This window comes from Rosa rugosa, chromosome 4, assembly GCF_958449725.1.
Source record: "Rosa rugosa chromosome 4, drRosRugo1.1, whole genome shotgun sequence".
Classification (NCBI taxonomy): domain Eukaryota; kingdom Viridiplantae; phylum Streptophyta; class Magnoliopsida; order Rosales; family Rosaceae; genus Rosa; species Rosa rugosa.
This window is the reverse complement of record NC_084823.1, coordinates 54,199,937-54,215,614: the sequence shown is the minus strand read 5'-3', so window position 1 is coordinate 54,215,614 and position 15,678 is coordinate 54,199,937. Positions and strand designations below refer to the sequence as shown.

General features: G+C 41.7%; 1 pseudogene; it reads left to right on the top strand.

Annotated features, from left to right (window-relative positions):
• Positions 1-652: 652 nt before the first annotated feature.
• Positions 653-15,514, top strand: LOC133745041 (glutamate receptor 2.8-like; annotated as a pseudogene).
• The last annotated feature ends 164 nt before the right edge of the window (positions 15,515-15,678 follow it).

The window sequence follows — 15,678 nt, the reverse complement described above, 5'->3', positions numbered from 1 at the left end:
AAACTTCAATCAATAGTCCTTCTACAACAAGGAGCAGTCAAAACCCTAGGTATATATACCAGGTTTCAAGGAAGAATTAAGGACCTCTCTCATATCAATCAATCCTAGCGATTACAAAGCCTCCCCGGAGCAAACCTTCAACCTTGTTGAAACCCGGTGACCGTGCGCCAGTCCTAGTCTCTCCAAGAGCCGACTGTCAGCATCACCAGACCAACCCGGCGACCGTACTTCCAGTCCCAGTCTCCCAGCGAGCCGACTGCAAGCGCAACCGCCACCGTTACTGCCAGCGAAGCAAGGGTAACGCCCTCGCAACCCAGCGAAGCTAAAGTCACGCTTTAGCGCAACCCGTGCTTTCTCCCAACTTCCCAGTGATTGCTCTGCTTAGTCTACAACACTAAGTATCGATTCGGTGAACGCAAGAGACCACAACCAAAGTCCTTATCCGTAAGGCAAAAGTCCTTTTCCGAAAGGCTAGAGAAGAACCCTGTGACGAGGTTGGTGCTCTCCTCGTCCACAGCGCTTGAAGAAGAAGTCAGGTCAAGGGACTACCCCAACGACTGCACCCCGCGGTGCTGGCACGCCTGCGCAATCACTCGCTCAAAAGAGACAGTTTGCAAGCCAACTGGTTTTGGAGCCAAACAGTACCTTGGCCATGAATATAGTTAATTATAATGTGGGTGTGATTCTTGACCTTGATACGTGGTTCGGGAAGATGGGGCTGAGCTGCATCAATATGGCCCTCTCTGACTTGTATGCTGCTCATCCCAATGCAAGTATACGACTAGCTAGGCTCCGTCTGCATCCAAGCCTCCAAGGAACTCCCCCATCGATGTTGTTCTTACAGCTGCTGCAGGTTAATTAATTCTAACTTTATATATAAAATGAGAATCTTAATTTCTAGGTTGAAACGTAATATACTTTTCATTTTGATCCCTATTAATTATGTATATATATTTTGTTCTTCAAATGTATGTGCGAGTATGCATGAAAAACTACCGTACGTAACCACCATGCATGTGACTAAAAAATATGTGTGATAATTCATTCCTCCTAATTGATAGTACAAAGATCTCCAAGAGTATGAAAAGTTTTAATAGTAATCAAGCTAGTATTCAGATTACAACACTTCGTTTAGTTTTAATCTCTGATATCATCAAATCCAAGGAGGTTTTGGCAGTGATAACGGCTATTGAGCTTACTTGGGTTCGTGATTGGAAACACATTTGGTTGGAGGTTGACTCATCACTTGTGCTAGACTACCTACGCTCTCCTTTGCTTGTACCTTGGCAACTTCGTGTTCGTTGACTTAATTGTTTAAGTTGCATCTCAAATATGACATTTCGCTCTTCTCATATTTTTCATGAAGGGAATAAAGTTGCAGATCATGGTACGTAGTTAACTCAACTGGTGTGGTGGGATGTGCCTCCTTCTTTTATTTTGTCCTATTGTAATAGTGACATTATGGGTCTTCCTCAGTTTCGGTTTTGCTAGGTTTGTTTAATTGTTAGTTTGCTTCGAGAGGTTTTGGTTTTGTCCCCCTCTCTTGTTATCTACTTTTTCTTTGATTAATTCATTAGAGTGTTAGGGAGGTTACTCCTCTCTTTCACTCATCTTTCAGCCAAAAAATAAAAATAAAAATCCAAGGATAGATGACAATAAGTTTGTTGGTTCCATAGTGACCGACTAGATGAATATGATTGATGACGGATAACTACAAAAATAAATAAATAAATAGGCTCGTTTTGAGGTGGACGTTTGCACAGCCGCAAAAGTGCGGACGTCCATACTTTCTCCTCGATCAGGCGCCGATGGCGGCGTGGCTCATGCCAGACGGAGGCCAAAGGCATCCCGGACAGATTCACCATGAAGATGAAGGCCAAAGAGATCGAGGTCGAAGGTTCTAGGCACCGACCTCACCTGAAACTTCAAGCCCGATCAAGGTGGACTGCAAACTGGTTGCCATCGAGTCCAACGGCAAGAAGAAACTCAAGATTGACGTCTAGTCTCCGTCTAGCAAGAGCCGCGCCGCCGTCGGCGCTTGATCGCGGCAGAAGCATAGACGTCTGTACTTTTGGGGCACTGCGGACGTCCGCTTCTGATCATGTATGTATGTATGTATGTATGTATGTATGTATGTATGTATGTATGTATGTATGTATGTATGCATGAAAAATGTTCTGAAGAGGACGTCCGCACTGTCGCTAAAGTGCAGACGTCGATGCTGCAGCTCTGCTCAGGCCGCGACGGCGAGGCGCCGCTTGTCGGACGGACCAGTCTGCAGTCGGGTGGAGTCGCCGGCGACGAGGTGGCGGCGCTGCCCAGAACCTTGCAGTTGCAGGTGAGGTCGCTGCCTAGAATCCTTCAACCTCGATCACTGCCCAGAAGCTGTTTGGGATGTCTCCGGCCTCTGTTCGACAAGCCTTGCGCCGCCTAAAACGTTGCAGAAGTATCGACGTCCGCTCCAGAACCTGCCTGTATATATATACAGGGTTTCTCCACACATAAAATTGTAAAAAAAAAAAAGAATAAAAATAAAAATAAAAAGCATAAAATATGGTAGTTGTACGAAAAGCTTTTCCACTACCTTTAACTTCTCTCCACACACATAGTGGGTGGGCCCTGCTAGTGTGTATATATATATTAGATGGGCCTCACACACTGTGTGTGTGAATATTGAATTTTTTTTTAATAGGAATTGGGATTTTTTTTTTTTTTGGACTAAATTCAGTTTAGTCCTTCAAACTTTAGGCCAATCTTCACTTTGGTCCCTCATCTTTTTTTTTAATCACGGTCGTCCCTGTTCTCCCAAATGTCATCAGCCTCGTCCAAATTTTAAATCTCTCTCCATTTGTGACGTCAGCTGCCGAGCTGGAGCCGACACTTGGGCCCACAAGTCATATTTTGAACCTAAGTTTGGACAAAATGTCCAAATTGGCCCTGGTTACCGTTTTCCCTCTATTATGGCCTCGATTAGGCGACCAGAAACTGAAAACCTAATCCCTAATCTCGAAAAACACACTCTCTTTCTCCTCTTTCTATCTCTCATCTATCTCTCATCTTCAACCTCTGGAAACCCAGATAAAAGAACCAAGATTAAAGTACCCAGATCAATAGGTCAGTGGATTAGAAATCGAACGCGATGGTAAACGACATGGCCGGGGCTGATGACGACTGGATTCCTCGATTGGAAAACGGAGGCCAGGATATTCCCAATTACGGTAAGTTAGGGTTTTGTTACAGTGAAATTTAGGGTTTTATTACGGTCAAATTTAGGGTTTTTTCTACCCATTACGGTGGTTTATTGTGTGCGGTTTTCGGTTTTGATTTCTGGGTTTTTAAATTTAGGGTTTTGTAGGCTATGGTTTAGGAAGGTTATGAAATGTGATTTTCGAGAATTACAGAGGCTTGTCTATTTCTCTTTCATACGAATCAGAAGATTTGAATAATAGAAGGTCCATAATAGAATATGCATGTGAATCTCGTTAGGTAGCTGAAATAGAAGGTTTTTATAGTGATCGTCATAAGTGCTGTTGTGGTCCTACTTAAGATTTCATTTTTTAGGGTCTGAGTGGTTGGAAAACGTTGTAAACTGGGTTGGTGAGGATTTATGACTTTAGGTTTAGGGCATTTGTGCTTGTGCTTTGTGCTATTCTGTACTAGTTTTTGGAGTGTTGTACTTGTAGTTTTGCTAAGTCATGTTGCTAAATGAGTTTGTTTATGGTCCTTTGTTTTGCAATGCAGTACATCCAGATTATTTTACCATGAAGGTATATCATGGTGGATATGTTGATTACATAGAAAATAAGTATGTTGGTGGAAGCATATCTTATTACGATCATGTGGACAAGGACAGGATGAGCTTGACTGAGGTAGATGGGATGGTGAGGGGTATTAATCCTGCTTATGTTGGGACAAGGATTGACTATTGGTACTCAATAGGATCTGAGGATGATGCAATAACGAAGTTGAACACTGACAAGGATGTGATCACAATGTGTTGTTGTGTGCCAGAGATAAGGGTGGTGATACTATATCTTGACCACAAGGATTTGTAGGATGATCAACAAGAAGAAGAACTTGATGACTTATTTATGTATGAGGACCAAGTACCTGAGTGGGGGTTCAGTCAAGCTACAACCAGTGGGGTTGTCATTGAGGAACTTCCTGATTCACCAAGGAAGCCAAGAACATCTGTGAAGATTGAAGAGCTCCCTCCTTCTCCTAAGAAGCAACCTGAGGTGGGCAATGAACAAAAGGGCAGAAGATTTAAAAGGTGTGCAGAAAGGAAGAAGCTGCCTCCTGTGATTATTAGGGAGCCTCAAGATGATGTTCCTACTCAACAAAGCAAAGCTCCAACCATTGATCCCAGTGATAAGGGAAAGAAGAAATTGGAGACTGAAGAAGTTGATGACTTTGATGATAGTTCTGATGGAATGGGTGGACAAGATCCTGGATGGGTTGAAGAAGAGGAATCTGAGGAAAATGATGAGTTTTCTGGAGAAGATAATTCTGAGGATGATGATTATAATCCTGCTGCAGATGATGATGAGTATGCAGCATATGGAGTAGATGATGATTTTTTGTTTGATTGGTTAACAGAAGAGGAGGTAGGTGCTAGGTCTCAAGAAGAACGATGTTCTATGGATGGTGAGGCTGTTGGGGGGAGTAATGAGGAGGAGGGAGGGATAAGAGTGGGTGATTTTGAAGACAATGAGGGTATGTATGGAGCTGTAGATTCAGATGAGGAAGGAATTGGCCATGAGTATAATTCTGATGATGAAGGAGAGGGAGATAGATTTCCAGAGTTTAACCCTAAAGTGGATATGAGAGACCCTCACTTCTGTAAGGGTATGAAGTTTGCTTCCCCCAATATACTTAGGGCTGCTATCAGAGAGAGGGCAATTCAAAATGGTTGGGAACCTCTTTTTCTAAAGAATGACAAGGTCAGATTGAGGGCTATATGTAAGGCTGAAGACTGTCCATTCGAGTTATTTGCATCAAAAATGCAGCATGAAGATACCCTCATGATTAAGTCATACCATGGAGAGCATAACTGTGCAAGAGTATATGAGAACAGTACAGTGAAGACCCCCTACCTCACTGATAAGTTTGCAGACCAGATAAAGTTGAATCCTAACATTTCAACAGGTATATGTGTTTTTTTTTATCTGAGACTTGTGCATTGAGGGCTATATGTTAAGTGATGTATGCATTCATTACTAATACAAAGATTTGGGTGTTTTATGTTTCAGAAGCACTTGCACAGACCATGGCAGCTGGAGTGAGAGCAAGAGTTTCTTTTCAACAAGCTTATAGGACCAAGAAGGCAGCACTGAAGAGGGTTGAGAGGTCAATGAAAGAGCAATATGCTAGGGTACAAGACTATGCAAAGGAATTGAAGAGGGTGGATCCTGACACAACAGTTGAGATAGTTTGTGACTTCAACAACACTGAGAAGCTCCCTGTTTTTCAGAGGATGTATGTGTGCTTAGGAGCTCTGAAGAGGGGTTTTCGGGCTGGTTGCAGACCCATTTTTGGATTAGATGGGTGCCACCTTAAGAGTGCATTTGGTGGTCAGTTGTTGGCAGCTGTAGGGTTGGATCCTAACAACACCACATATGTTGTTGCATATGCTATGGTGGAGATGGAAAGTAAAGATTCATGGGATTGGTTTATGAGGATTTTGGTGAATGACCTAGACATTAGGGGAGAAGGAAATGGGTATACCATAATTTCTGACAAGCAGAAAGGGTTGCTTCCAGCTTGTGAAGCTGTTCTCCCACTAGTAGAACACAGGTTCTGTGTCAGGCATCTTTGGACAAATTTCAACAAGTTGTTCCCAGGAAAAGTCATGAAAGACCAGCTTTGGGCAATTGCAAAATCCATTACAATGGCTTATTATTGGAAGGAGATGGTCCTCATGAAGCAGATGGACCCAGGAGCATATGACTGGTTAACAGGTAAGTTTCATTCACCCAATTTTGATTTACTTAGTCCTAGATTATATTGAAGGATACTAGGGTTTAACATTTGGTCAACCCTTTATGTGCAGATCCTAGAAGACCACCTAAGCAGTGGTGTAGAGCACACTTTGGCACTGTTCTAAAATGTGATGTGCTTCTAAACAACCTTTGTGAAAGCTTCAATGCCTTCATCCTACCTGCAAGGTCCAAGCGAGTCATATCATGCTTTGAGGCTATTAGAGTGAAGATGATGAAGAGGATTGCTATGAGGAAAGAGAAGATGAACATAATTGTAGACCCCATCTGCCCCAAGCCTAGAGAAATTCTAGAGAAGAACAAAGTAAAGTCTACAACAGATTGCATCCCTTATGGTACTGGCAGCCAACAGATTGAGGTAGAAAGCACTGGAGGATCCAAATATGTGGTTGATTTGAGTAGAAGAACCTGTGCTTGTAGGAGATGGGATCTCACTGGCATACCATGCAAGCATGCCATATCTGCAATCAATTTCATGAGGCAGAAACCTGAAGACTATGTGGATGCATGCTACCAGACAAGCACCTACATGGCGATTTACTCTAACACTGTGAAACCTGTTAATGGTATGGACTTATGGCTCCCTTCTGATGAACCTGCCATCCTCCCACCACAATACAATAGGCAGCTTGGTAGGCGAAGGACCAAGAGGATAAAAGATGCATCTGAGAAGGAGACTGATGGTCCTAAGCTTGGAAGGGTTCAAAAATCACTGAAGTGTAGCAACTGTGGCATTTTGGACCACAATATGAAGACTTGCCATAGGCACTTACCACCTAAGCCAGCAGCAGCTAAAGGTACCAAGAAGAGAAAGCTCAACAATGGAGATGCATCAACTACTCAACCTCAGGTTGCTTCTGCTCATGATTTGTTATTGGTTTTTGACTTTGGAGTTGTGCCTTTTTGTTATTATACTGACCACCTTACTTACTGCAGGCAAAGGGTAGCAAAAGGCCCCTAAAGTCAAAGAATGAGCTCAGATCAAAGGCAAAGCAGAAAGCTGTGGAACAAAAGGTAGTTTCAATATGTCCTTCAATATGAACTTCTTGTGATGGAGATTATATTGAAATGTGATTTGTTTAAAAATGTGATTTTTGGTTATGCCCCTATAGAAAAAATACAATGAAAAGAAGGCAGCAGCAAGAGCTTCAACAGCTAGACCTACTGCAACCAAAGGTAGACCACCAAGAGCTCCCTCAAGCAAGGGTAAAGATGCTTCTGCACAAACTGCACAAGCTTCATCCAGGTCATCTGTAAGGATCAGAGAAAATGCAAAGAGTGGTGGAAAATAGAGCAAAGGGACAATCTGATTAGCAACCAAGGTTAGGAGATAGAGATAGAGATAGAGATGCATGTTGCAATATTTTTGTGCAACCTTGTGATCGATGTGTCACATGGTTGCTAGGTCTAATCTTTTGCCTAGATGATTAGACCTAGAATTTATGCAACTCTTTCCGAACTGTTGTTTTTTGTTAGTTTGGATGTAAAACAAAACACATGATATGCATCTAGTTGGCTGCTAATGATTAGGTACAATTTCTGCAAATTATTTGGGTTTGGTCATTTTATGGTGAGATTTTCTCATTTCGCAACCCTTTATGGTATGTTTGCAAGATTACAACCCTTTATGTTTGGTTATGTTGGCAACAAGTCTGGTGTTTTTTTTAATTAGTTTTTGTACTTAATGTAGATTTATTAGGATTAATTTCAAATTTGGAAGCAAAATATGTGAAAATGTCGATTCTGGCCTCCTGGAACTGTTCAAAATCTGACATGTGGGCTCAAGTGTCTGCTCCAGCTCGGCAGCTGACGTCACAAATGGAGGGAGATTTAAAATTTGGACGAGGCTGATGACATTTGGGAGAACAGGGACGATCGTGATTAAAAAAAAAGATGAGGGACCAAAGTGAAGATTGGCCTAAAGTTTGAGGGACTAAATTGAATTTAGTCCTTTTTTTTTTAACAGGAGTGGGTAGTTTTTTTTCAAGTTCTTATCTGTTTCACTTTCACCATTTTTTTTCTTTTTCCTATTTTCTGTTTATTTTTTAATTTGACTATATTACCCCTATTCAATTTATGAGTTGTAAAGTTTTTTAATATTTTAGGGTCATTTTGGTACATTTTTTCTGTTTTGACTAACAAAACCTCTTCTCTTAATAATAGTATATATATATATATACTATTATTAAGAGAAGAGGCTTTGTTAGCCAAAACTGAAAATTTTGATAGATTTAACCCTGAAAGATTAAAAAACTTTGACAATAAATTAAATCACAAGGGTAAATAGGACAATTATAAAATAGATTTTATTATGAAAATTGAAAAGAAATGATCCCACAACCCCACTTTTCTCTCTGCAATAACTACCCATTGAATCTATTTCTTTTGCAGATAACTTCATTTTTTTTTTTACAATTAAAATTTTTCTTACACATGCAGAGCATGTGATTGTAGATTAGTATATATATATATATCTATACTATTATTAAGAGAAGATGTTTTGTTAGCCAAAACCAAAAATTTTGACAGATTTAACCTTGAAATATTAAAAAACTTTGAAAATAAATTAAATCATAAGGGTAAATATGACAATTACAAAATGAATTTTTATTGAAAAAATTAAAAAGAAATTATCACACAATCTCCACTTTTCTCTCCCACTATTTTCTCTCTGTAATAACTGTTTTATTTCATTTATTTTTTTAATTTTCTTTAAAAAAAAAAAACTATTGTACATGCCGAGCATGTATGAAGAAGGCTAGTATATTTTTTTTTTTTTTGAAAGGAACGACGACAAACTTTATTAACTTGAAGAAAGTTAAAGAGTACAATGCGAGGTAACAAAACCCCTAAGCTCTGCAGGAATACAGCCAAACCAAGAAACAGTAACTTGACTATAGAGGGCTAATCTAGCTAACTTATCAGCAGCAGAATTGGACTCCCTGAAGACATGGGAAAATGACGCTCCAGGTAACTGGCTCAAAAAGAAAATGGAATCATCAATTAACCGACCCCAAGGAGATGTGTCCTCCTCACCGGCATTAACAGCTTGAATGACCTGTAGGCAATCCCCTTCAAAACTGATCGGAGTGAGCTGAAACTGCACAGCCAACGCACAAGCTGCCCTAGCAGCTTTGGCCTCAATTTCTACTGGTGAAAAAGCCATATTAACATGCATGCAAACCCCCCCAACGACAGCACCAGTGGAATCCCTCACCACCACACCAATGCCACCCTTACGAGAATTAACATCAAAAGCACCATCAAAGTTGGCTTTTAGCCAACCCTCAGAGGGTAACTGCCATTGTGCCAAATTTCGTCTCGGCCTGGAAGATGTAGAAGCTAACTTTGTAACTTGTTGGAACAGGAGAAAATTATGGGAGGCTTGAAAACCAACATGTTGTGCACTCACAGCCTTACCAGTCCATACCCTCTTATTGCGCTCTTTCCAAAGCATCCAAAGTGTAAAGAGGAGTAAAGCAAAATCATTCTTAGGCAGGATGTCAGAGCACGCTATTAACCAGTCCATGACCGAGGTAGGAGAAGAAGGTAGATGCATAACAGGAGTAAAAGCCTGGAAAGAGAGCAGCACTGACCGCACAAAGTGACAATCCCACTGAACATGTGTAATGGATTCATCTTCGTCATTACAGAAAATGCAACCATCTTGCAAATAAACTCGACGAGAGAGAAGTTGAGATATCGTAGGAAGAATACCGGCACAAGCCTTCCAAATGTGTACCTTGACTTTACCTGGAACCTTAGCAAACCAAATGCTCTTCCAAAATGAAGTAGTAACCTCTGAAGTAGTAGCACCCGGATCAGAATCATGAACTATCCCATAAGCAACTTTGTAGGCACTTTGAGTAGTAAACCTGCCCTTAACATCATAATGCCATATCAACCTATCATGGACTTGTCGATTACTAAGTGGAATGGAAAGAATAAGAGCAGCATCTACTGGATCAAAATGTGCCGATATAAAATCACAATTCCAAGAACCTGAGGGAAGTAAGAGTTCATGGACCCACTCAGGAGAATTAGGACTGCGAACAATAGGCCTAAAAGAGCAAGCTAGGTCTAGGTAGCCAAGGAGAATCCCAAATATGAATCGATCTTCCATCTCCAACTTGCCATCTAACACCTTTTCGTAAAACCTTCAAAGCCTCAAAAATCCCTCTCCAACACACTGAAGGAGAAGAGGTCAGTTCAGCATCCCACAGTTCACCATTAGGAAAATACTTAGCTCTATACAAACGAGCAAGAAGAGAATGAGGTTGACGTAACAACCTCCACCCCTGCTGTGCTAACAAAGCCAGGTTATGGGCATACAAATCACGGAAACCCATACCTCCATTCTCTTTTGGCTGGCAGAGTTTGTCCCAAGAGAGCCAATGAATCTTCCTGTCTTCACCTCTGCTACCCCACCAGAACTTGGCACACTTCTGATGAAGATTATCACAGAAAGACTTGGGCAATAAGAAACAACTCATAGTGTACGTGGGCAGTGCCTGCGCCACAACTCTAATTAGCAAGTCCTTCCCTGCACCACTGAGGAGCTTCCCCTGCCAACCTTCAAGTTTCTTGCTTAGACTCTCGGTAATGTAAGCAAACGTTTCAGTTTTCTGTCTACCCACATAGGTTGGTAGACCCAGATACTTATCATGCTTCGCTACAATAGACACACCTAAAAAGCCGGCCAACAAAATCTTAGAATCCTCACTGACATTCTTACTGAACACAATACTACTCTTTGAGTAGTTAATTTTTTGACCAGAGGCACCTTCATAATCACTCAAAACAGATTGAAGATGACCACACTCCTCCAGGGTAGCATTCCCAAACAACAGACTATCATCCGCAAAGAGTAAATGATGAATACTAGGAGCTCCAGGACAAATAGAAATACCAGAAAGATGGCCTTGTTGAACTTTTCTATCCAATAACGCTGTAAACCCCTCAGCACAGAGAACAAACAAGTAAGGGGACAAAGGGTCTCCTTGCCGAAGACCCCTAGTTTGAGTGACATAGCCACGGGGCTGCCCATTAACCAAGAAAGAATACCGGACTGTAGTGACGCACTGCATGATCATCTGTACCCAAGACTCCTCAAACCCAAGCCTCAGAAGGACAGCCTGCAGGAAACACCACTCCATACGATCATAAGCCGTACTCATATCTAACTTCAGAGACATCACCCCCTCCCCCGAACGTCGATTATGAATAAAATGAGAGACTTCATTGGCCACCAAAGTGTTATCAGAGATAAGCCTACCCGGAATAAAGGCACTCTGAAATGGCGAGATTATGTCAGACATAAAACGCTTCAACCTGTTAGTCACCACCTTTGCACAAATCTTATAGATCACATTACAGAGGGCAATAGGCCGCAAATCAGACATCTTATCAGGAGTTTTGACTTTGGGAATCAAACAGATATGTGTGAAATTTATCTCACCCAACATTTGACCCGAGTGTACAAAATTCTGCACTGCGCTAACCACATCAGCTCCAATAATGCTCCAATACTTTTGGAAGAAAATAGGGGGCATACCATCAGGCCTGGGGGCCTTAGTAGGATACATTTGAAACAAGGCCGTCCGAATCTCAGACTCAGTATAAGGAGCGTTAAGTTCCAAGTTCATCTGGGGGGTCACCTTTGGTTGAATACAATCAACAACGTTCATCATATGCATAGTGTCCAAGGCACCCGCTGAGAACATCTCAGTGAAGTAGTCAACTACAACCTTCTCCATTCCCAGCTCTGAGGTCTTCCAAACACCGTCATCATCAAACAAACCCTGAAGCCGGTTTTTTGCTCGCCTATTTGAAGCCTTACGATGGAAATATTTGGTGTTTCTATCGCCCTCGGAAAGCCAAAGGACCTTGGACCTTTGCAGCCAATAACTATGATCCTCGTTCAAGAGAACCTCTAATTTGTTAGATAACTCCAAACTCTCTTGTTGTAGCTCTGGAGTAAATGGCAGCGTAAGAAGTTCTTGCAGTCTACGACGTAATAAGTTCATCTCCCTTCCTCTATTGCCAAAGGTATTCCTCTGCCAGGTATTTAGAGAGAAACGAGTATTACAAATTTTATGCACCACTTGAAACATAGGTCTACCATCAGTAGAAGCCCTCCACCCTTCATCAACAACTCTCTCACAGTCATCATGACTGACCCAAAAACTTTCAAACTTGAAACGAGGTCGTCGTCGAGCCACAACAGGTACAGTACAACCCACTTCCAACAAAATTGGAACATGGTCACCATGAATGGGTTCAAGATTGAAAACCCTAGAGGCTGGAAAGACATCTGACCAAGAAGCAGTAGCAAAGACCCTATCTAGCCTGCACCTCACACCACCACCTTTCCAGGTGAATGGAGAACCTAAAAAACCCAAATCAATAAGATCAGAATGCGAGAGCGCATCCCTAAAGATCTGCATCTGCGCCTCCCTCCGTGGTTCACCTCCAGACTTCTCATCGGCATGGGTAAGCTCATTAAAATCACCGAGGATAACCCAAGGCAGTGACGACTCCTCCCCCAAACGTCGAAGCAGCGACCAAGTAACATGCCGCTGCGCCGTCGTCGGGTGCCCATAGAACCCCGTTAATCTCCAGGCCAACATAGAGCCATCAGATGGCCATACCTCCACATCCACATGATACGCCGACTTAGATCGGAACCGAACATCCAATCCGTCCTCCCAGAACATGGCAAGCCCGCCCGACTGGCCAGAGCTGAATACGGCCTCACAATTGAGATACCCAATCTGCAGACGCAGATTGCCCATATACTCCTTATCAGAGACCTTCGTTTCACTAAGAAAGATGAAGGAAGGATGATGCTTCTGAATCAGTTTCCGAAGAGCATGAACGGTTGTATTGTTGCAGATTCCACGACAATTCCATGCTAAAACCTTCATGATCGAAAGCCAGATTGGGTGCAGAGAAACAACCCTAGGATACAAAACCCTAGCGGAGCGCTCAAAACTATCACTGACGGAGCAGCGAGATAGACAGCGTGCGGTGAAGCAGCGCCTAATAGAACCTCCCTCGTGAGAGGTCGGGATTCACGGACGACGAGAGTCCGCCGGAAGATCACTACGCGCCGGCGTCAGGGATCCTGTTTTCTAGGATAAAGAAAATAGAAATAAGAAGGCTAGTATATATTATTACTTCAATCGTAAGTAACAACCCGTTTATTCATAGTGATGCAAATAATCCATCCATTTCCTCTCCATTCTGATTAACCATTTAACCTTTTAATTGTAACAGCTCTTGACCTAATAAAGAATGTTGAAGTGCAAGCCATCATAGGCCCTTCATCATCGGTGGAGGCCAACTTCCTAATCAACCTTGGTGACAAAGCACATGTGCCCATAATCTCATTTTCGGCAACAAGTCCTTCTCTCACTTCAATCCGTAGCCCATACTTTTTTCGAGCTGCACAAAATGACTCTTTGCAAGTGAAAGCCATAAGCGACATCATTCAAACCTTCGGTTGGAGAAAAGTAGTCCCCATCTACGTCGACAACGAGTTTGGAGAAGGAGTTATCCCTTACCTCTCTGATGCTCTGCAAGAAATTGATGTCCAAATCGCTTACCGGAGTGTTGTTTCCCCAAATGCCACTGATGAGCAAATAGAAGCTGAGCTTTACAAGTTGAAGACAATGCAAACAACGGTCTTTATTGTCCACATGTTACCTTAGTGACCGCTGGAATTTCCAACGAGATTGGTTCGTTTAATCCATCTTTTATCGTGGAAAACATGCAAGGGATATTGGGTTTGAAAACACATATCCCAAAAGAGAAGGAAGCGAGTTTTAGAGTTGCATGGAAAAGGAAATTCCAACAAGAAAATCCAACTGCTGTTGATGTGAATTTGGATGTCTTTGGATTGTGGGCTTATGACTGTGCCAAGGCACTAGCCATGGCAGTAGAACATGTTGGGAGTGGTAGAAACTTCACCTTCGAAAAGATGAATTCTTCTGGTAGTTCCAGTGATTTAGAGAATTTTGGGGACTCTCAGATGGGTCCTCAGCTTGTCCAAGCGCTACTCGGTACAAGTTTTATAGGATTTTCAGGAAATTTTAGTCTCGTAAAAGGGCAACTACAATCATCAACTTTTGAGATTGTGAATCTGATTGGAAATGGGGAAAAGGTGATTGGATTTTGGACATCCCAAAACGGACTTGTAAGAAACTTCAGTTCTGCTTCTAATGCTAGTCTTGGACCTATTTTATGGCCAGGAGACATCTCCTCTGCTCCAAGAGGTTGGCAGATTCCTACAAGTCCCCAGAAGAAGTTAAAAATTTTAGTTCCAGTCAATCTAGGGTTTAATGAATTTGTGAAATCGACATATGATCGTAGCACTAACACAACCAGGGTCACTGATGGATACTGTTTACAAGTCTTTAAAGCTGCAAGTCGAGCATTACCCTATGCTTACGAATTTTATGCTTATGCAAAGCCTAATGGTGAGAGTAATGGTAGTTACGACGATTTAGTCAAGGAAGTATTCCGAGGGGTAAGAACACTTATTCTGAACTCTTAATTTATTTACATTTTTCTTTTTATTGTCGCCAATTTATAGTCTAGCAAAACTACAAAATTGCTCACTGAAATGTTGGCTTTTTAACTTGATAGAACTATGATGCTGCAGTAGGGGATATAACCATTACACCGGACAGGTTCCTGTATGTTGACTTCACATTGCCATACACAGAATCCGGGGTATACATGATTGTGCCCCTTAAAGACCACGGTAAGAACACTTGGGTGTTTTTGGATCCTTTGACTTGGGACCTTTGGTTAACAACCGGCTGTTTTTTCGTATTCATTGGATTTGTGGTATGGGTTCTTGAACATCGAATAAACGAGGATTTCCGCGGGCCTAAAAGTCACCAAATTGGCACAAGCTTTTGGTTCGCTTTCTCAACCATGGTTTTTGCACACCGTAAGTTCCCCACCTTAATCTGTTGTACTCCATCAACACTTTGTAGAAACAAAAACTTTACTAATTTCCATGTTTTTCCATTATACATTATATCTTTTTAACAGGGGAGCGAGTGCATGGTTAGTAACTTGGCTAGGTTCGTAGTGGTCATCTGGTGTGTGGTAGTCCTTATATTGACCCAGAGCTATACCGCAAGTTTAACTTCAATGTTGACAATTCAGCAGCTCCAACCAACTATTACTGATGTACACTTGCTCGTGAAGAATGGACACAGTGTTGGATATCAAGAAGGTTCTTTTGTTAAGGAGATTTTGAAGAAACTAGGGTTCACGGACGACAAACTTAAGGTCTATAATTCCACTGAATATTTGCATCAATGCAACTTTTTCAAAATGGTAGTGCAAATGGTGGTATAACTGCTGCTTTTGATGAAACTCCTTACATCAAACTTTTTCTGGCAACTTATTGCTCAAAATACAAGATGCTTGATCCAACATTTAAAACTGATGATTTTGCCTTTGTAAGTTATTCGCTTACTTTGATCTCCTCTGTTTAAGTGAAGATGGAATTGCAGAGAGAATTGTGTTTAGGGCTAAATACTAGTTAGTACCCTGTGGTTTAGGTCCAAAATCAATTCAGTCCCTGGACTTCTAATTTCATCAAAAACACCCCTGCACTTTCAATTTTGCTCTAATAGGTCCAATTCGTTAATATTTTGTT